The sequence below is a fragment of the Haematobia irritans genome, chromosome 1 (genome assembly GCF_050003625.1).
Source record: "Haematobia irritans isolate KBUSLIRL chromosome 1, ASM5000362v1, whole genome shotgun sequence".
NCBI lineage: Eukaryota > Metazoa > Arthropoda > Insecta > Diptera > Muscidae > Haematobia > Haematobia irritans.
Window position 1 is genome coordinate 127,171,299 of NC_134397.1, and position 23,093 is coordinate 127,194,391.

Sequence of the window (23,093 nt, forward strand, 5' to 3'; positions counted from 1 at the left end):
ATATGGGCAAAAGAAGTTTTTCATATAAAAATTTCAATTTTTTTTAGGTTTTGGGTGGATTTTTAAATTTTTTGGGGGTGGTCACGAATTAAAGTCCTTTTCGCTCTAGGACGCATATTTAAGGAGATATGAGCAAAAGAAGTTTTTCATATAAAAATTTCAATTTTTTAGGGTTTGAGTGGATTTTTCAATTTTTTGGGGGTGGTCACGAATTAAAGCCCTTTTCGCTCTAGGACGCATATTTAAGGATATATGGGCAAAAGAAGTTTTTCATATAAAAATTTCAATTTTTTTAGGTTTTGGGTGGATTTTTCAATTTTTTGGGTGTGGTCACGAATTAAAGTCCTTTTCGCTCTAGGACGCATATTTAAGGAGATATGGGCAAAAGAAGTTTTTCACATAAAAATTTCAATTTTTTTAGGTTTTGGGTGGATTTTTCAATTTTTTGGGGGTGGTCACGAATTAAAGTCCTTTTCGCTCTAGGACGCATATTTAAGGAGATATGGGCAAAAGAAGTTTTTCATATAAAAATGTCAATTTTTTTAGGTTTTGGGTGGATTTTTCAATTTTTTGGGTGTGGTCACGAATTAAAGTCCTTTTCGCTCTAGGACGCATATTTAAGGAGATATGGGCAAAAGAAGTTTTTCATATAAAAATTTAAATTTTTTTAGGTTTTGGGTGGATTTTTCAATTTTTTGGGGGTGGTCACGAATTAAAGTCCTTTTCGCTCTAGGACGCATATTTAAGGAGATATGGGCAAAAGAAGTTTTTCATATAAAAATTTAAATTTTTTTAGGTTTTGGGTGGATTTTTAAATTTTTTGCGGGTGGTCACGAATTAAAGTCCTTGTCGCTCTAGGACGCATATTTAAGGAGATATGGGCAAAAGAAGTTTTTCATATAAAAATTTCAATTTTTTTAGGTTTTGGGTGGATTTTTCAATTTTTTGGGGGTGGTCACGAATTAAAGTCCTTGTCGCTCTAGGACGCATATTTAAGGAGATATGGGCAAAAGAAGTTTTTCATATAAAAATTTCAATTTTTTTAGGTTTTGGGTGGATTTTTCAATTTTTTGGGTTTGGTCACGAATTAAAGTCCTTTTCGCTCTAGGACGCATATTTAAGGAGATATGGGCAAAAGAAGTTTTTCATATAAAAATTTCAATTTTTTTAGGTTTTGAGTGGATTTTTCAATTTTTTGGGGGTGGTCACGAATTAAAGTCATTTTCGCTCTAGGACGCTTAGTTTAGGAAATATGGGCAAAAGAAGTTTTTCATATAAAAATTTCATTTTTTTTAGGTTTTGGGTGGATTTTTCAATTTTTTGGGTGTGGCCACGAATTAAAGTCCTTTTCGCTCTAGGACGCATATTTAAGGAGATATGGGCAAAAGAAGTTTTTCATATAAAAATTTAAATTTTTTAGGTTTGGGTGGATTTTTCAATTTTTTGGGGTGGTCACGAATTAAAGCCCTTTTCGCTCTAGGACGCTTAGTTTAGGAGATATGGGCAAAAGAAGTTTTTCATATAAAAATTTAATTTTTTTTTGGTTTTGGGTGGATTCTTCAATTTTTTGGGGGTGGTCACGAATTAAAGTCTTTTTCGGTCTACGACGCATATTTAAGGAGATATGAGCAAAAGAAGATTTTCATAAAAAAAAATCAATTTTTTTTTTAGGTTTTGAGTGGATTTTTCAATTTTTTGGGGGTGGTCACGAATTAAAGCCCTTTTCGCTCTAGGACGCTTAGTTTAGGAGATATGGGCAAAAGAAGTTTTTCATATAAAAATTTAAATTTTTTTAGGTTTTGGGTGGATTTTTCAATTTTTTGGGGGTGGTCACGAATTAAAGTCCTTTTCGCTCTAGGACGCATATTTAAGGAGATATGGGCAAAAGAAGTTTTTCATATCAAAAATTTCAATTTTTTTAGGTTTTTTTGAGGGTGGTCACAAATTAAAGTCCTTTTCGCTCTAGGACGCATATTTAAGGAGATATGGGCAAAAGAAGTTTTTCATATAAAAATTTACATTTTTTTAGGTTTTGGGTGGATTTTTCAATATTTTGGGGGTGGACACGAATTAAAGTCCTTTTCGCTCTAGGATGCATATTTAAGGAGATATGGGCAAAAGAATTAAAGTAATTTTCGCTCTAGGACGCATATTTAAGGAGATATGTGCAAAAGAAGTTTTTCATATAAAAATTTCAATTTTTTTAGGTTTTGGGTGGATTTTTCAATTTTTTGGGGGTGGTCACGAATTAAAGTCCTTTTCGCTCTAGGACGTATATTTAAGGAGATATGGGCAAAAGAAGTTTTTCATATAAAATTTTAAATTTTTTTAGGTTTTGAGTGGATTTTTCAATTTTATGGGGGTGGTCACGAATTAAAGTCCTTTTCGCTCTAGGACGCATATTTAAGGAGATATGGGCAAAAGAAGTTTTTCATATAAAAATTTTATTTTTTTCAGGTTTTGGGTGGATTTTTTAATCTTTTTAGGGTGGTCACGAATTAAAGTCCTTTTCGCTCTAGGACGCATATTTAAGGAGATATGGGCAAAAGAAGTTTTTCATATAAAAATTTCAATTTTTTTAGGTTTTGGGTGGATTTTTAAATTTTATGGGGGTGGTCACGAATTCAAGTCCTTTTCGCTCTAGGACGCATATTTAAGGAGATATGGGCAAAAGAAGTTTTTCATATAAAAATTTAAATTTTTTTAGGTTTTGGGTGGATTTTTCAATTTTTTGGGGGTGGTCACGTATTAAAGTCCTTTTCGCTCTAGGACGCATATTTAAGGAGATATGGGCAAAAGAAGTTTTTCATATAAAAAATTCAATTTTTTTTAGGTTCTGAGTGGATTTTTCAATTTTTTGGGGGTGGTCACGAATAAAAGCCCTTTTCGCTCTAGGACGCTTAGTTTAGGAGATATGGGCAAAAGAAGTTTTTCACCTAAAAATTTCAATTTTTTTAGGTTTTGGGTGGATTTTTCAATTTTTTGGGTTTGGTCACGAATTAAAGTCCTTTTCGCTCTAGGACGCATATTTAAGGAGATATGGGCAAAAGAAGTTTTTCATATAAAAATTTCAATTTTTTTAGGTTTTGGGTGGATTTTTTAATCTTTTGAGGGTGGTCACGAATTAAAGTCCTTTTCGCTCTAGGACGCATATTTAAGGAGATATGGGCAAAAGAAGTTTTTCATATAAAAATTTCAATTTTTTTAGGTTTTGGGTGGATTTTTAAATTTTATGGGGGTGGTCACGAATTCAAGTCCTTTTCGCTCTAGGACGCATATTTAAGGAGATATTGGCAAAAGAAGTTTTTCATATAAAAATTTAATATTTTTTTAGGTTTTGGGTGGATTTTTCAATTTTTTGGGTGTGTTCACGAATTAAAGTCCTTTTCGCTCTAGGACGCATATTTAAGGAGATATGGGCAAAAGAAGCTTTTCATATAAAAATTTCAATTTTTTTAGGTTTTGGGTGGATTTTTCAATTTTTTGGGGGTGGTCACGAATTAAAGCCCTTTTCGCTCTAGGACGCATATTTAAGGAGATATGGGCAAAAGAAGTTTTTCATATAAAAATTTAAATTTTTTTAGGTTTTGGGTGGATTTTTCAATTTTTTGGGGGTGGTCACGTATTAAAGTCCTTTTCGCTCTAGGACGCATATTTAAGGAGATATGGGCAAAAGAAGTTTTTCATATAAAAAAATTCAATTTTTTTTAGGTTTTGAGTGGATTTTTCAATTTTTTGGGGGTGGTCCTTTTCGCTCTAGGGCGCTTAGTTTAGGAGATATGGGCAAAAGAAGTTTTTCATATAAAAATTTAATTTTTTTTTTGGTTTTGGGTGGATTTTTCAATTTTTTGGGTGTGGTCACGAATGAAAGTCCTTTTCGCTCTAGGACGCATATTTAAGGAGATATGGGCAAAAGAAGTTTTTCATATAAAAATTTTAATTTTTTTTTTGGTTTTGGGTGGATTTTTCAATTTTTTGGGTGTGGTCACGAATTAAAGTCCTTTTCGCTCTAGGACGCATATTTAAGGAGATATGGGCAAAATAAGTTTTTCATATAAAAATTTCAATTTTTTTAGGTTTTGGGTGGATTTTTCAATTTTTTGGGGGTGGTCACGAATTAAAGCCCTTTTCGCTCTAGGACGCTTAGTTTAGGAGATATGGACAAAAGAAATTTTTCATGTAAAAATTTAAATTTTTTTAGGTTTTGGGTGGATTTTTCAATTTTTTGGGTGTGGTCACGAATTAAAGTCCTTTTCGCTCTAGGCCGCATATTTAAGGAGATATGGGCAAAAGAAGTTTTTCATATAAAAATTTTAATTTTTTTTTGGTTTTGGGTGGATTTTTCAATTTTTTGGGTGTGGTCACGAATTAAAGACCTTTTCGCTCTAGGCCGCATATTTAAGGAGATATGGGCAAAAGAAGTTTTTCATATAAAAATTAAAATTTTTTTTTTTGGTTTTGGGTGGATTTTTCAATTTTTTGAGGGTGGTCACGAATTAAAGTCATTTTCGCTCTAGGACGCATATTTAAGGAGATATGGGCAAAAGAAGTTTTTCATATAAAAATTTAAATTTTTTTATGTTTTGGCTGGATTTTTCAATTTTTTGGGTGTGGTCACGAATTAAAGTCCTTTTCGGTCTAGGACGCATATTTAAGGAGATATGGGCAAAAGAAGTTTCTCATATAAAAATTTAAATTTTTTTAGGTTTTGGGTGGATTTTTCATTTTTTTGGGGGTGGTCACGAATTAAAGTCCTTTTCGCTCTAGGACGCATATTTAAGGAGATATTGGCAAAAGAAGTTTTTCATATAAAAATTTCAATTTTTTTAGGTTTTTTTGAGGGTGGTCACAAATTAAAGTCCTTTTCGCTCTAGGACGCATATTTAAGGAGATATGGGCAAAAGAAGTTTTTCATATAAAAATTTTAATTTTTTTTTTTTGGTTTTGGGTGGATTTTTCAATTTTTTGAGGGTGGTCACGAATTAAAGTCATTTTCGCTCTAGGACGCATATTTAAGGAGATATGGGCAAAAGAAGTTTTTCATATAAAAATTTAAATTTTTTTAGGTTTTGGGTGGGTTTTTCAATTTTTTGGGGGTGGTCACGAATTAAAGTCCTTTTCGCTCTAGGACGCATATTTAAGGAGATATGAGCAAAAGAAGTTTTTCATATAAAAATTTCAATTTTTTTAGGGTTTGAGTGGATTTTTCAATTTTTTGGGGGTGGTCACGAATTAAAGCCCTTTTCGCTCTAGGACGCATATTTAAGGAGATATGGGCAAAAGAAGTTTTTCATATAAAAATTTCAATTTTTTTAGCTTTTGGGTGGATTTTTCAATTTTTTGGGTGTGGTCACGAATTAAAGTCCTTTTCGCTCTAGGACGCATATTTAAGGAGATATGGGCAAAAGAAGTTTTTCATATAAAAATTTCAATTTTTTTAGGTTTTGGGTGGATTTTTCAATTTTTTGGGGGTGGTCACGAATTAAAGTCCTTTTCGCTCTAGGAAGCATATTTAAGGAGATATGGGCAAAAGAAGTTTTTCATATAAAAATGTCAATTTTTTTAGGTGTTGGGTGGATTTTTCAATTTTTTGGGTGTGGTCACGAATTAAAGTCCTTTTCGCTCTAGGACGCATATTTAAGGAGATATGGGCAAAAGAAGTTTTTCATATAAAAATTTCAATTTTTTTACGTTTTGGGTGGATTTTTAAATTTTTTTTGCGGGTGGTCACGAATTAAATTCCTTGTCGCTCTAGGACGCATATTTAAGGAGATATGGGCAAAAGAAGTTGTTCATATAAAAAATTCAATTTTTTTAGGTTTTGGGTGGATTTTTCAATTTTTTGGGGGTGGTCACGAATTAAAGTCCTTTTCGCTCTAGGACGCATATTTAAGGAGATATGGGCAAAAGAAGTTTTTCATATAAAAATTTCAATTTTTTTAGGTTTTGAGTGGATTTTTCAATTTTTTGGGGGTGGTCACGAATTAAAGTCCTTTTCGCTCTAGGACGCTTAGTTTAGGAAAAGAAGTTTTTCATATAAAAATTTCAATTTTTTTAGGTTTTTTGAGGGTGGTCACAAATTAAAGTCCTTTTCGCTCTAGGACGCATATTTAAGGAGATATGGGCAAAAGAAGTTTTTCATATAAAAATTTAATTTTTTTTAGGTTTTGGGTGGATTTTTCAATATTTTGGGGGTGGACACGAATTAAAGTCCTTTTCGCTCTAGGACGCATATTTAAGGAGATATGGGCAAAAGAATTAAAGTAATTTTCGCTCTAGGACGCTTAGTTTAGGAGATATGGGCAAAATAAGTTTTTCATATAAAAATTTAAATTTTTTTAGGTTTTGCGTGGATTTTTCAATTTTTTGGGGGTGGTCACGAATTAAAGTCCTTTTCGCTCTAGGACGTATATTTAAGGAGATATGGGCAAAAGAAGTTTTTCATATAAAATTTTCAATTTTTTTAGGTTTTGAGTGGATTTTTCAATTTTTTGGGGGTGGTCACGAATTAAAATCCTTTTCGCTCTAGGACGCTTAGTTTAGGAGATATGGGCAAAAGAAGTTTTTCACATAAAAATTTCAATTTTTTTAGGTTTTGGGTGGATTTTTCAATTTTTTGGGTTTGGTCACGAATTAAAGTCCTTTTCGCTCTAGGACGCATATTTAAGGAGATATGGGCAAAAGAAGTTTTTCATATAAAAATTTTATTTTTTCAGGTTTTGGGTGGATTTTTTAATCTTTTGAGGGTGGTCACGAATTAAAGTCCTTTTCGCTCTAGGACGCATATTTAAGGAGATATGGGCAAAAGAAGTTTTTCATATAAAAATTTCAATTTTTTTAGGTTTTGGGTGGATTTTTAAATTTTATGGGGGTGGTCACGAATTAAAGTCCTTTTCGCTCTAAGACGCATATTTAAGGAGATATGGGCAAAAGAAGTTTTTCATATAAAAATTTCAATTTTTTTAGGTTTTGGGTGGATTTTTCAATTTTTTGGGTGTGGTCACGTATTAAAGTCCTTTTCGCTCTAGGACGCATATTTAAGGAGATATGGGCAAAAGAAGTTTTTCATATAAAAATTTCAATTTTTTTTAGGTTTTGGGTGGATTTTTCAATTTTTTGGGGGTGGTCACGAATTAAAGTCCTTTTCGCTCTAGGACGCATATTTAAGGAGATATGGGCAAAAGAAGTTTTTCATATAAAAATTTCAATTTTTTTAGGTTTTTGGTGGATTTTTCAATTTTTTGGGGGTGGTCACGAATTAAAGTCCTTTTCGCTCTAGGACGCTTTGTTTAGGAGATATGGGCAAAAGAAGTTTTTCATATAAAAATTTAATTTTTTTTTAGGTTTTGGGTGGATTTTTCAATTTTTTGGGTGTGTTCACGAATTAAAGTCCTTTTCGCTCTAGGACGCATATTTAAGGAGATATGGGCAAAAGAAGTTTTTCATATAAAAATTTCAATTTTTTTAGGTTTTGGGTGGAGTTTTAAATTTTTTGGGGGTGGTCACGAATTAAAGCCCTTTTCGCTCTTGGACGCATATTTAAGGAGATATGGGCAAAATAAGTTTTTCATATAAAAATTTAAATTTTTTTAGGTTTTGGGTGAATTTTTCAATTTTTTGGGGGTGGTCACGTATTAAAGTCCTTTTCGCTCTAGGACGCATATTTAAGGAGATATGGGCAAAGAAGTTTTTCATATAAAAATTTTAATTTTTTTTAGGTTTTAGGTGGATTTTTCAATTTTTTGAGGGTGGTCACGAATTAAAGTCCTTTTCGCTCTAGGACGCATATTTAAGGAGATATGGGCAAAAGAAGTTTTTCATATAAAAATTTTAATTTTTTTAGGTTTTAGGTGGATTTTTCAATTTTTTGGGGGTGGTCACGAATTAAAGTCCTTTTCGCTCTAGGACGCATATTTAAGGAGATATGGGCAAAAGAAGTTTTTCATATAAAAATTTCAATTTTTTTAGGTTTTGGGTATATTTTTCAATTTTTTGGGTGTGGTCACGAATTAAAGTCCTTTTCGCTCTAGGACGCATATTTAAGGAGATATGGGCAAAAGAAGTTTTTCATATAAAAATTTCAATTTTTTTAGGTTTTGGGTGGATTTTTAAATTTTATGGGGGTGGTCACGAATTCAAGTCCTTTTCGCTCTAGGACGCATATTTAAGGAGATATGGGCAAAAGAAGATTTTCATATAAAAATTTTAATTTTTTTAGGTTTTGGGTGGATTTTTCAATTTTTTGGGTGTGGTCACGAATTAAAGTCCTTTTCGCTCTAGGACGCATATTTAAGGAGATATGGGCAAAAGAAGTTTTTCATATAAAAATTTCAATTTTTTTAGGTATTTTTGAGGGTGGTCACAAATTAAAGTCCTTTTCGCTCTAGGACGCATATTTAAGGAGATATGCGCAAAAGAAGTTTTTCATATAAAAATTTCATTTTTTTAGGTTTTGGGTGGATTTTTCAATTTTTTGAGGGTGGTCACGAATTAAAGTCCTTTTCGCTCTAATACGCATATTTAAGGAGATATAGGCAAAAGAAGTTTTTCATATAAACATTTCCATTTTTTTAGGTTTTGGGTGGATTTTTCAATTTTATGGGGGTGGTCACGAATTAAAGTCCTTTTCGCTCTAGGACGCATATTTAAGGAGATATGGGCAAAAGAAGTTTTTCATATAAAAATTTTAATTTTTTTAGGTTTTGAGTGGATTTTTCAATTTTTTGAGGGTGGTCACGAATTAAAGTCCTTTTCGCTCTAGGACGCATATTTAAGGAGATATGGGCAAAATAAGTTTTTCATATAAAAATTTTAATTTTTTTAGGTTTTGGGTGGATTTTTCAATTTTTTGAGGGTGGTCACGAATTAAAGTCCTTTTCGCTCTAGGACGCATATTTAAGGAGATATGGGCAAAAGAAGTTTTTCATATAAAAATTTCAATTTTTTTACGTTTTGGGTGGATTTTTAAATTTTTTTTGCGGGTGGTCACGAATTAAATTCCTTGTCGCTCTAGGACGCATATTTAAGGAGATATGGGCAAAAGAAGTTGTTCATATAAAAAATTCAATTTTTTTAGGTTTTGGGTGGATTTTTCAATTTTTTGGGGGTGGTCACGAATTAAAGTCCTTTTCGCTCTAGGACGCATATTTAAGGAGATATGGGCAAAAGAAGTTTTTCATATAAAAATTTCAATTTTTTTAGGTCTTGAGTGGATTTTTCAATTTTTTGGGGGTGGTCACGAATTAAAGTCCTTTTCGCTCTAGGACGCTTAGTTTAGGAAAAGAAGTTTTTCATATAAAAATTTCAATTTTTTTAGGTTTTTTGAGGGTGGTCACAAATTAAAGTCCTTTTCGCTCTAGGACGCATATTTAAGGAGATATGGGCAAAAGAAGTTTTTCATATAAAAATTTAATTTTTTTTAGGTTTTGGGTGGATTTTTCAATATTTTGGGGGTGGACACGAATTAAAGTCCTTTTCGCTCTAGGACGCATATTTAAGGAGATATGGGCAAAAGAATTAAAGTAATTTTCGCTCTAGGACGCTTAGTTTAGGAGATATGGGCAAAAGAAGTTTTTCATATAAAAATTTAAATTTTTTTAGGTTTTGCGTGGATTTTTCAATTTTTTGGGGGTGGTCACGAATTAAAGTCCTTTTCGCTCTAGGACGTATATTTAAGGAGATATGGGCAAAAGAAGTTTTTCATATAAAATTTTCAATTTTTTTAGGTTTTGAGTGGATTTTTCAATTTTTTGGGGGTGGTCACGAATTAAAATCCTTTTCGCTCTAGGACGCTTAGTTTAGGAGATATGGGCAAAAGAAGTTTTTCACATAAAAATTTCAATTTTTTTAGGTTTTTGGTGGATTTTTCAATTTTTTGGGTTTGGTCACGAATTAAAGTCCTTTTCGCTCTAGGACGCATATTTAAGGAGATATGGGCAAAAGAAGTTTTTCATATAAAAATTTTATTTTTTCAGGTTTTGGGTGGATTTTTTAATCTTTTGAGGGTGGTCACGAATTAAAGTCCTTTTCGCTCTAGGACGCATATTTAAGGAGATATGGGCAAAAGAAGTTTTTCATATAAAAATTTCAATTTTTTTAGGTTTTGGGTGGATTTTTAAATTTTATGGGGGTGGTCACGAATTAAAGTCCTTTTCGCTCTAAGACGCATATTTAAGGAGATATGGGCAAAAGAAGTTTTTCATATAAAAATTTCAATTTTTTTAGGTTTTGGGTGGATTTTTCAATTTTTTGGGTGTGGTCACGTATTAAAGTCCTTTTCGCTCTAGGACGCATATTTAAGGAGATATGGGCAAAAGAAGTTTTTCATATAAAAATTTCAATTTTTTTTAGGTTTTGGGTGGATTTTTCAATTTTTTGGGGGTGGTCACGAATTAAAGTCCTTTTCGCTCTAGGACGCATATTTAAGGAGATATGGGCAAAAGAAGTTTTTCATATAAAAATTTCAATTTTTTTAGGTTTTTGGTGGATTTTTCAATTTTTTGGGGGTGGTCACGAATTAAAGTCCTTTTCGCTCTAGGACGCTTTGTTTAGGAGATATGGGCAAAAGAAGTTTTTCATATAAAAATTTAATTTTTTTTTAGGTTTTGGGTGGATTTTTCAATTTTTTGGGTGTGTTCACGAATTAAAGTCCTTTTCGCTCTAGGACGCATATTTAAGGAGATATGGGCAAAAGAAGTTTTTCATATAAAAATTTCAATTTTTTTAGGTTTTGGGTGGAGTTTTAAATTTTTTGGGGGTGGTCACGAATTAAAGCCCTTTTCGCTCTTGGACGCATATTTAAGGAGATATGGGCAAAATAAGTTTTTCATATAAAAATTTAAATTTTTTTAGGTTTTGGGTGAATTTTTCAATTTTTTGGGGGTGGTCACGTATTAAAGTCCTTTTCGCTCTAGGACGCATATTTAAGGAGATATGGGCAAAGAAGTTTTTCATATAAAAATTTTAATTTTTTTTAGGTTTTAGGTGGATTTTTCAATTTTTTGAGGGTGGTCACGAATTAAAGTCCTTTTCGCTCTAGGACGCATATTTAAGGAGATATGGGCAAAAGAAGTTTTTCATATAAAAATTTTAATTTTTTTAGGTTTTAGGTGGATTTTTCAATTTTTTGGGGGTGGTCACGAATTAAAGTCCTTTTCGCTCTAGGACGCATATTTAAGGAGATATGGGCAAAAGAAGTTTTTCATATAAAAATTTCAATTTTTTTAGGTTTTGGGTATATTTTTCAATTTTTTGGGTGTGGTCACGAATTAAAGTCCTTTTCGCTCTAGGACGCATATTTAAGGAGATATGGGCAAAAGAAGTTTTTCATATAAAAATTTCAATTTTTTTAGGTTTTGGGTGGATTTTTAAATTTTATGGGGGTGGTCACGAATTCAAGTCCTTTTCGCTCTAGGACGCATATTTAAGGAGATATGGGCAAAAGAAGATTTTCATATAAAAATTTTAATTTTTTTAGGTTTTGGGTGGATTTTTCAATTTTTTGGGTGTGGTCACGAATTAAAGTCCTTTTCGCTCTAGGACGCATATTTAAGGAGATATGGGCAAAAGAAGTTTTTCATATAAAAATTTCAATTTTTTTAGGTATTTTTGAGGGTGGTCACAAATTAAAGTCCTTTTCGCTCTAGGACGCATATTTAAGGAGATATGCGCAAAAGAAGTTTTTCATATAAAAATTTCATTTTTTTAGGTTTTGGGTGGATTTTTCAATTTTTTGAGGGTGGTCACGAATTAAAGTCCTTTTCGCTCTAATACGCATATTTAAGGAGATATAGGCAAAAGAAGTTTTTCATATAAACATTTCCATTTTTTTAGGTTTTGGGTGGATTTTTCAATTTTATGGGGGTGGTCACGAATTAAAGTCCTTTTCGCTCTAGGACGCATATTTAAGGAGATATGGGCAAAAGAAGTTTTTCATATAAAAATTTTAATTTTTTTAGGTTTTGAGTGGATTTTTCAATTTTTTGAGGGTGGTCACGAATTAAAGTCCTTTTCGCTCTAGGACGCATATTTAAGGAGATATGGGCAAAATAAGTTTTTCATATAAAAATTTTAATTTTTTTAGGTTTTGGGTGGATTTTTCAATTTTTTGAGGGTGGTCACGAATTAAAGTCCTTTTCGCTCTAGGACGCATATTTAAGGAGATATGGGCAAAAGAAGTTTTTCATATAAAAATTTCAATTTTTTTAGGTTTTGGGTGGATTTTTCAATTTTTTGGGGGTGGTCACGTATTAAAGTCCTTTTCGCTCTAGGACGCATATTTAAGGAGATATGGGCAAAAGAAGATTTTCATATAAAAATTTTAATTTTTTTAGGTTTTGGGTGGATTTTTCAATTTTTTGGGGGTGGTCACGAATTAAAGTCCTTTTCGCTCTAGGACGTATATTTAAGGAGATATGGGCAAAAGAAGTTTTTCATATAAAATTTTAAATTTTTTTAGGTTTTGAGTGGATTTTTCAATTTTTTGGGGGTGGTCACGAATTAAAATCCTTTTCGCTCTAGGACGCTTAGTTTAGGAGATATGGGCAAAAGAAGTTTTTCACATAAAAATTTCAATTTTTTTAGGTTTTGGGTGGATTTTTCAATTTTTTGGGTTTGGTCACGAATTAAAGTCCTTTTCGCTCTAGGACGCATATTTAAGGAGATATGGGCAAAAGAAGTTTTTCATATAAAAATTTTATTTTTTTCAGGTTTTGGGTGGATTTTTTAATCTTTTGAGGGTGGTCACGAATTAAAGTCCTTTTCGCTCTAGGACGCATATTTAAGGAGATATGGGCAAAAGAAGTTTTTCATATAAAAATTTCAATTTTTTTAGGTTTTGGGTGGATTTTTAAATTTTATGGGGGTGGTCACGAATTAAAGTCCTTTTCGCTCTAGGACGCATATTTAAGGAGATATGGGCAAAAGAAGTTTTTCATATAAAAATTTCAATTTTTTTAGGTTTTGGGTGGATTTTTAAATTTTTTGGGTGTGGTCACGAATTAAAGTCCTTTTCGCTCTAGGACGCATATTTAAGGAGATATGGGCAAAAGAAGTCTTTCATATAAAAATTTCAATTTTTTTTAGGTTTTGGGTGGATTTTTCAATTTTTTGGGGGTGGTCACGAATTAAAGTCCTTTTCGCTCTAGGACGCATATTTAAGGAGATATGGGCAAAAGAAGTTTTTCATATAAAAATTTCAATTTTTTTAGGTTTTTGGTGGATTTTTCAATTTTTTGGGGGTGGTCACGAATTAAAGTCCTTTTCGCTCTAGGACGCTTAGTTTAGGAGATATGGGCAAAAGAAGTTTTTCATATAAAAATTTAATTTTTTTTTAGGTTTTGAGTGGATTTTTCAATTTTTTGGGTGTGTTCACGTATTAAAGTCCTTTTCGCTCTAGGACGCATATTTAAGGAGATATGGGCAAAAGAAGTTTTTCATATAAAAATTTCAATTTTTTTAGGTTTTGGGTGGAGTTTTAAATATTTTGGGGGTGGTCACGAATTAAAGCCCTTTTCGCTCTTGGACGCATATTTAAGGAGATATGGGCAAAATAAGTTTTTCATATAAAAATTTAAATTTTTTTACGTTTTGGGTGAATTTTTCAATTTTTTGGGGGTGGTCACGTATTAAAGTCCTTTTCGCTCTAGGACGCATATTTAAGGATATATGAGCAAAAGAAGTTTTTCATATAAAAAACTCAATTTTTTTAGGTTTTGAGTGGATTTTTCAATTTTTTGGGGGTGGTCACGAATAAAAGTCTTTTTCGGTCTAGGACGCATATTTAAGGAGATATGAGCAAAAGAAGTTTTTCATATCAAAATTTCAATTTTTTTAGGTTTTGGGTGGATTTTTCAATTTTTTGGGGGTGGTCACGAATTAAAGTCTTTTTCGGTCTAGGACGCATATTTAAGGAGATATGAGCAAAAGAAGATTTTCATAAAAAAATTTCAATTTTTTTTAGGTTTTGAGTGGATTTTTCAATTTTTTGGGGGTGGTCACGAATTAAAGCCCTTTTCGCTCTAGGACGCATATTTAAGGAGATATGGGCAAAAGAAGTTTTTCATATAAAAATTTAAATTTTTTTAGGTTTTGGGTCGATTTTTCAATATTTTGGGGGTGGTCACGAATTAAAGTCCTTTTCGCTCTAGGACGCATATTTAAGGAGATATGGGCAAAGAAGTTTTTCATATAAAAATTTTAATTTTTTTAGGTTTTAGGTGGATTTTTCAATTTTTTGAGGGTGGTCACGAATTAAAGTCCTTTTCGCTCTAGGACGCATATTTAAGGAGATATGGGCAAAAGAAGTTTTTCATATAAAAATTTCAATTTTTTTTAGGTTTTGGGTGGATTTTTCAATTTTTTGGGAGTGGTCACGAATTAAAGCCCTTTTCGCTCTAGGACGCATATTTAAGGAGATATGGGCAAAAGAAGTTTTTCATATAAAAATTTTAATTTTTTTAGGTTTTAGGTGGATTTTTCAATTTTTTGAGGGTGGTCACGAATTAAAGTCCTTTTCGCTCTAGGACGCATATTTAAGGAGATATGGGCAAAAGAAGTTTTTCATATAAAAATTTAAATTTTTTTAGGTTTTGGGTCGATTTTTCAATATTTTTGGGTGTGGTCACGAATTAAAGTCCTTTTCGCTCTAGGACGCATATTTAAGGAGATATGGGCAAAAGAAGTTTTTCATATAAAAATTTTAATTTTTTTAGGTTTTAGGTGGATTTTTCAATTTTTTGGGGGTGGTCACGAATTAAAGTCCTTTTCGCTCTAGGACGCATATTTAAGGAGATATGGGCAAAAGAAGTTTTTCATATAAAAATTTCAATTTTTTTAGGTTTTGGGTGGATTTTTCAATTTTTTGGGTGTGGTCACGAATTAAAGTCCTTTTCGCTCTAGGACGCATATTTAAGGAGATATGGGCAAAAGAAGTTTTTCATATAAAAATTTCAATTTTTTTAGGTTTTGGGTGGATTTTTAAATTTTATGGGGGTGGTCACGAATTCAAGTCCTTTTCGCTCTAGGACGCATATTTAAGGAGATATGGGCAAAAGAAGATTTTCATATAAAAATTTTAATTTTTTTAGGTTTTGGGTGGATTTTTCAATTTTTTGGGTGTGGTCACGAATTAAAGTCCTTTTCGCTCTAGGACGCATATTTAAGGAGATATGGGCAAAAGAAGTTTTTCATATAAAAATTTCAATTTTTTTAGGTATTTTTGAGGGTGGTCACAAATTAAAGTCCTTTTCGCTCTAATACGCATATTTAAGGAGATATAGGCAAAAGAAGTTTTTCATATAAACATTTCAATTTTTTTAGGTTTTGGGTGGATTTTTCAATTTTATGGGGGTGGTCACGAATTAAAGTCCTTTTCGCTCTAGGACGCATATTTAAGGAGATATGGGCAAAAGAAGTTTTTCATATAAAAATTTTAATTTTTTTAGGTTTTGAGTGGATTTTTCAATTTTTTGAGGGTGGTCACGAATTAAAGTCCTTTTCGCTCTAGGACGCATATTTAAGGAGATATGGGCAAAAGAAGTTTTTCATATAAAAATTTTAATTTTTTTAGGTTTTGGGTGGATTTTTCAATTTTTTGAGGGTGGTCACGAATTAAAGTCCTTTTCGCTCTAGGACGCATATTTAAGGAGATATGGGCAAAAGAAGTTTTTCATATAAAAATTTCAATTTTTTTAGGTTTTGGGTGGATTTTTCAATTTTTTGGGGGTGGTCACGTATTAAAGTCCTTTTCGCTCCAGGACGCATATTTAAGGAGATATGGGCAAAAGAAGTTTTTCACATAAAAATGTCAATTTTTTTAGGTTTTGGGTGGATTTTTCAATTTTATGGGGGTGGTCACGAATTAAAGTCCTTTTCGCTCTAGGGCGCATATTTAAGGAGATATGGGCAAAAGAAGTTTTTCATATAAAAATTTCAATTTTTTTTCGTTTTTGGGTGGATTTTTCAATTTTTTGGGGGTGGTCACGAATTAAAGTCCTTTTCGCTCTAGGACGCATATTTAAGGAGATATGGGCAAAAGAAGTTTTTCATATAAAAATTTCAATTTTTTTAGGTTTTTTTGAGGGTGGTCACAAATTAAAGTCCTTTTCGCTCTAGGACGCATATTTAAGGAGATATCGGCAAAAGAAGTTTTTCATATAAAAATTTAAATTTTTTTAGGTTTTGGGTGGATTTTTCAATTTTTTGAGGGTGGTCACGAATTAAAGTCCTTTTCGCTCTAGGACGCATATTTAAGGAGATATGGGCAAAAGAAGTTTTTCATATAAAAATTTCAATTTTTTTAGGTTTTGGGTGGATTTTTCAATTTTTTGGGGGTGGTCACGAATTAAAGTCCTTTTCGCTCTAGGACGCATATTTAAGGAGATATGGGCAAAAGAAGTTTTTCATATAAAAATTTCAATTTTTTTTAGGTTTTGGGTGGATTTTTAAATTTTTTGGGGTTGGTCACGAATTAAAGTCCTTTTCGCTCTAGGACGCATATTTAAGGAGATATGGGCAAAAGAAGTTTTTCATATAAAAATTTAAATTTTTTTAGGTTTTGGGTGGATTTTTAAATTTTTTGGGGGTGGTCACGAATTAAAGCCCTTTTCGCTCTAGGACGCATATTTAAGGAGATATGGGCAAAAGAAGTTTTTCATATAAAAATTAAATTTTTTTTAGGTTTTGGGTGGATTTTTCAATTTTTTGGGGGTGGTCACGAATTAAAGTCCTTTTCGCTCTAGGACGCATATTTAAGGATATATGAGCAAAAGAAGTTTTTCATATAAAAAATTCAATTTTTTTAGGTTTTGAGTGGATTTTTCAATTTTTTGGGGGTGGTCACGAATAAAAACCCTTTTCGCTCTAGGACGCTTAGTTTAGGAGATATGGGCAAAAGAAGTTTTTCATATAAAAATTTAATTTTTTTGTGCTTTTGAGTGGATTTTTTAATTTTTTGGGGGTGGTCACGAATTAGAGTCCTTTTCGCTCTAGGACGCATATTTAAGGAGATATGGGCAAAAGAAGTTTTTCATATAAAAATTTCAATTTTTTTAGGTTTTGGGTGGATTTTTCAATTTTTTGGGGGTGGTCACGAATTAAAGTCTTTTTCGGTCTAGGACGCATATTTAAGGAGATATGAGCAAAAGAAGATTTTCATAAAAAAATTTCAATTTTTTTTAGGTTTTGAGTGGATTTTTCAATTTTTTGGGGGTGGTCACGAATTAAAGCCCTTTTCGCTCTAGGACGCTTAGTTTAGGAGATATGGGCAAAAGAAGTTTTTCATATAAATATTTAAATTTTTTTAGGTTTTGGGTGGATTTTGCAATTTTTTGGGGGTGGTCACGAATTAAAGTCCTTTTCGCTCTAGGACGCATATTTAAGGAGATATGGGCAAAAGAAGTTTTTCATATAAAAATTTTATTTTTTTCAGGTTTTGGGTGGATTTTTTAATCTTTTGAGGGTGGTCACGAATTAAAGTCCTTTTCGCTCTAGGACGCATATTTAAGGAGATATGGGCAAAAGAAGTTTTTCATATAAAAATTTCAATTTTTTAGGTTTTGGGTGGATTTTTCAATTTTTTGGGGGTGGTCACGAATTAAAGTCCTTTTCGCTCTAGGACGCATATTTAAGGAGATATGGGCAAAAGAAGTTTTTCATATAAAAATTTCAATTTTTTTAAGGTTTTGAGTGAATTTTTCAATTTTTTGGGGGTGGTCACGAATTAAAGCCCTTTTCGCTCTAGGACGATTAGTTTAGGAGATATGGGCAACAGAAGTTTTTCATATAAAAATTTCAAATTTTTTAAGGTTTTGAGTGAATTTTTCAATTTTTTGGGGGTGGTCACGAATTAAAGCCCTTTTCGCTCTAGGACGCTTAGTTTAGGAGATATGGGCAAAAGAAGTTTTTCATATAAAAATTTCAATTTTTTTAGGTTTTGGGTGGATTTTTCAATTTTTTGGGGGTGATCACGAATTAAAGTCCTTTTCGCTCTAGGACGCATATTTAAGGAGATATGAGCAAAAGAAGTTTTTCATATAAAAATTTCAATTTTTTTAGGGTTTGAGTGGATTTTTCAATTTTTTGGGGGTGGTCACGAATTAAAGCCCTTTTCGCTCTAGGACGCATATTTAAGGAGATATGGGCAAAAGAAGTTTTTCATATAAAAATTTCAATTTTTTTAGGTTTTGGGTGGATTTTTCAATTTTTTGGGGGTGGTCACGAATTAAAGTCCTTTTCGCTCTAGGACGCATATTTAAGGAGATATGGGCAAAAGAAGTTTTTCATATAAAAATTTTATTTTTTTCAGGGTGTGGTCACGAATTAAAGTCCTTTTCGCTCTAGGACGCATATTTAAGGAGATATGGGCAAAAGAAGTTTTTCATATAAAAATTTCAATTTTTTAGGTTTTGGGTGGATTTTTCAATTTTTTGGGGGTGGTCACGAATTAAAGTCCTTTTCGCTCTAGGACGCATATTTAAGGAGATATGGGCAAAAGAAGTTTTTCATATAAAAATTTCAATTTTTTTAAGGTTTTGAGTGAATTTTTCAATTTTTTGGGGGTGGTCACGAATTAAAGCCCTTTTCGCTCTAGGACGATTAGTTTAGGAGATATGGGCAACAGAAGTTTCTCATATAAAAATTTCAAATTTTTTAAGGTTTTGAGTGAATTTTTCAATTTTTTGGGGGTGGTCACGAATTAAAGCCCTTTTCGCTCTAGGACGCTTAGTTTAGGAGATATGGGCAAAAGAAGTTTTTCATATAAAAATTTAACTTTTTTTTAGGTTTTGGGTGGATTTTTCAATTTTTTGGGGGTGGTCACGAATTAAAGTCCTTTTCGCTCTAGGACGCATATTTAAGGAGATATGAGCAAAAGAAGTTTTTCATATAAAAATTTCAATTTTTTTAGGGTTTGAGTGGATTTTTCAATTTTTTGGGGGTGGTCACGAATTAAAGCCCTTTTCGCTCTAGGACGCATATTTAAGGAGATATGGGCAAAAGAAGTTTTTCATATAAAAATTTCAATTTTTTTAGGTTTTGGGTGGATTTTTCAATTTTTTGGGGGTGGTCACGAATTAAAGTCCTTTTCGCTCTAGGACGCATATTTAAGGAGATATGGGCAAAAGAAGTTTTTCATATAAAAATTTCAATTTTTTTAGGTTTTGAGTGGATTTTTCAATTTTTTGGGGGTGGTCACGAATTAAAGTCCTTTTCGCTCTAGGACGCTTAGTTTAGGAAATATGGGCAAAAGAAGTTTTTCATATAAAAATTTCAATTTTTTTAGGTTTTGGGTGGATTTTTCAATTTTTCGGGTGTGGTCACGAATTAAAGTCCTTTTCGCTCTAGGACGCATATTTAAGGAGATATGGGCAAAAGAAGTTTTTCATATAAAAATTTCAATTTTTTTAGGTTTTGAGTGGATTTTTCAATTTTTTGGGGGTGGTCACGAATTAAAGCCCTTTTCGCTCTAGGACGCTTAGTTTAGGAGATATGGGCAAAAGAAGTTTTTCATATAAAAATTTAAATTTTTTTAGGTTTTGGGTGGATTCTTCAATTTTTTGGGGGTGGTCACGAATTAAAGTCTTTTTCGGTCTAGGACGCATATTTAAGGAGATATGAGCAAAAGAAGATTTTCATAAAAAATTTCAATTTTTTTAGGTTTTGAGTGGATTTTTCAATTTTTTGGGGGTGGTCACGAATTAAAGCCCTTTTCGCTCTAGGACGCTTAGTTTAGGAGATATGGGCAAAAGAAGTTTTTCATATAAAAATTTAAATTTTTTTAGGTTTTGGGTGGATTTTTCAATTTTTTGGGGGTGGTCACGAATTAAAGTCCTTTTCGCTCTAGGACGCATATTTAAGGAGATATGGGCAAAAGAAGTTTTTCATATAAAAATTTCAATTTTTTTAGGTTTTTTTGAGGGTGGTCACAAATTAAAGTCCTTTTCGCTCTAGGACGCATATTTAAGGAGATATGGGCAAAAGAAGTTTTTCATATAAAAATTTAAATTTTTTTAGGTTTTGGGTGGATTTTTCAATTTTATGGGGGTGGTCACGAATTAAAGTCCTTTTCGCTCTAGGACGCTTAGTTTAGGAAATATGGGCAAAAGAAGTTTTTCATATAAAAATTTCAATTTTTTTAGGTTTTGGGTGGATTTTTCAATTTTATGGGGGTGGTCACGAATTAAAGTCCTTTTCGCTCTAGGGCGCATATTTAAGGAGATATGGGCAAAAGAAGTTTTTCATATAAAAATTTCAATTTTTTTTCGTTTTTGGGTGGATTTTTCAATTTTTTGGGGGTGGTCACGAATTAAAGTCCTTTTCGCTCTAGGACGCATATTTAAGGAGATATGGGCAAAAGAAGTTTTTCATATAAAAATTTCAATTTTTTTAGGTTTTTTTGAGGGTGGTCACAAATTAAAGTCCTTTTCGCTCTAGGACGCATATTTAAGGAGATATGGGCAAAAGAAGTTTTTCATATAAAAATTTAAATTTTTTTAGGTTTTGGGTGGATTTTTCAATTTTTTGAGGGTGGTCACGAATTAAAGTCCTTTTCGCTCTAGGACGCATATTTAAGGAGATATGGGCAAAAGAAGTTTTTCATATAAAAATTTCAATTTTTTTAGGTTTTGGGTGGATTTTTCAATTTTTTGGGGGTGGTCACGAATTAAAGTCCTTTTCGCTCTAGGACGCATATTTAAGGAGATATGGGCAAAAGAAGTTTTTCATATAAAAATTTCAATTTTTTTTAGGTTTTGGGTGGATTTTTAAATTTTTTGGGGTTGGTCACGAATTAAAGTCCTTTTCGCTCTAGGACGCATATTTAAGGAGATATGGGCAAAAGAAGTTTTTCATATAAAAATTTAAATTTTTTTAGGTTTTGGGTGGATTTTTAAATTTTTTGGGGGTGGTCACGAATTAAAGCCCTTTTCGCTCTAGGACGCATATTTAAGGAGATATGGGCAAAAGAAGTTTTTCATATAAAAATTAAATTTTTTTTAGGTTTTGGGTGGATTTTTCAATTTTTTGGGGGTGGTCACGAATTAAAGTCCTTTTCGCTCTAGGACGCATATTTAAGGATATATGAGCAAAAGAAGTTTTTCATATAAAAAATTCAATTTTTTTAGGTTTTGAGTGGATTTTTCAATTTTTTGGGGGTGGTCACGAATTAAAGCCCTTTTCGCTCTAGGACGCTTAGTTTAGGAGATATGGGCAAAAGAAGTTTTTCATATAAAAATTTAATTTTTTTTTGCTTTTGAGTGGATTTTTTAATTTTTTGGGGGTGGTCACGAATTAGAGTCCTTTTCGCTCTAGGACGCATATTTAAGGAGATATGGGCAAAAGAAGTTTTTCATATAAAAATTTCAATTTTTTTAGGTTTTGGGTGGATTTTTCAATTTTTTGGGGGTGGTCACGAATTAAAGTCTTTTTCGGTCTAGGACGCATATTTAAGGAGATATGAGCAAAAGAAGATTTTCATAAAAAAATTTAAATTTTTTTTAGGTTTTGAGTGGATTTTTCAATTTTTTGGGGGTGGTCACGAATTAAAGCCCTTTTCGCTCTAGGACGCTTAGTTTAGGAAATATGGGCAAAAGAAGTTTTTCATATATATATATATAAATTTTTTTAGGTTTTGGGTGGATTTTGCAATTTTTTGGGGGTGGTCACGAATTAAAGTCCTTTTCGCTCTAGGACGCATATTTAAGGAGATATGGGCAAAAGAAGTTTTTCATATAAAAATTTCAATTTTTTTAGGTTTTGGGTGGATTTTTCAATTTTTTGGGGGTGGTCACGAATTAAAGCCCTTTTCGCTCTAGGACGCTTAGTTTAGGAGATATGGGCAACAGAAGTTTTTCATATAAAAATTTAATTTTTTTTAGGTTTTGGGTGGATTTTTCAATTTTTTGGGGGTGGTCACGAATTAAAGTCCTTTTCGCTCTAGGACGCATATTTAAGGAGATATGAGCAAAAGAAGTTTTTCATATAAAAATTTCAATTTTTTTAGGGTTTGAGTGGATTTTTCAATTTTTTGGGGGTGGTCACGAATTAAAGCCCTTTTCGCTCTAGGACGCATATTTAAGGAGATATGGGCAAAAGAAGTTTTTCATATAAAAATTTCAATTTTTTTAGGTTTTGGGTGGATTTTTCAATTTTTTGGGTGTGGTCACGAATTAAAGTCCTTTTCGCTCTAGGACGCATATTTAAGGAGATATGGGCAAAAGAAGTTTTTCATATAAAAATTTCAATTTTTTTAGGTTTTTGGTGGATTTTTCAATTTTTGGGGGTGGTCACGAATTAAAGTCCTTTTCGCTCTAGGACGCTTAGTTTAGGAGATATGGGCAAAAGAAGTTTTTCATATAAAAATTTAATTTTTTTTTTAGGTTTTGGGTGGATTTTTCAATTTTTTGGGTGTGTTCACGAATTAAAGTCCTTTTCGCTCTAGGACGCATATTTAAGGAGATATGTGCAAAAGAAGTTTTTCATATAAAAATTTCAATTTTTTAGGTTTTGGGTGGATTTTTCAATTTTTTGGGAGTGGTCACGAATTAAAGCCCTTTCCGCTCTTGGACGCATATTTAAGGAGATATGGGCAAAAGAAGTTTTTCATATAAAAATTTCAATTTTTTTAGGTTTTGGGTGGATTTTTCAATTTTTTGGGGGTGGTCACGAATTAAAGTCCTTTTCGCTCTAGGACGCATATTTAAGGAGATATGGGCAAAAGAAGTTTTTCATATAAAAATTTCAATTTTTTTAGGTTTTGAGTGGATTTTTCAATTTTTTGGGGGTGGTCACGAATTAAAGTCCTTTTCGCTCTAGGACGCTTAGTTTAGGAAATATGGGCAAAAGAAGTTTTTCATATAAAAATTTCAATTTTTTTAGGTTTTGGGTGGATTTTTCAATTTTTTGGGTGTGGTCACGAATTAAAGTCCTTTTCGCTCTAGGACGCATATTTAAGGAGATATGGGCAAAAGAAGTTTTTCATATAAAAATTTCAATTTTTTTAGGTTTTGAGTGGATTTTTCAATTTTTTGGGGGTGGTCACGAATTAAAGCCCTTTTCGCTCTAGGACGCTTAGTTTAGGAGATATGGGCAAAAGAAGT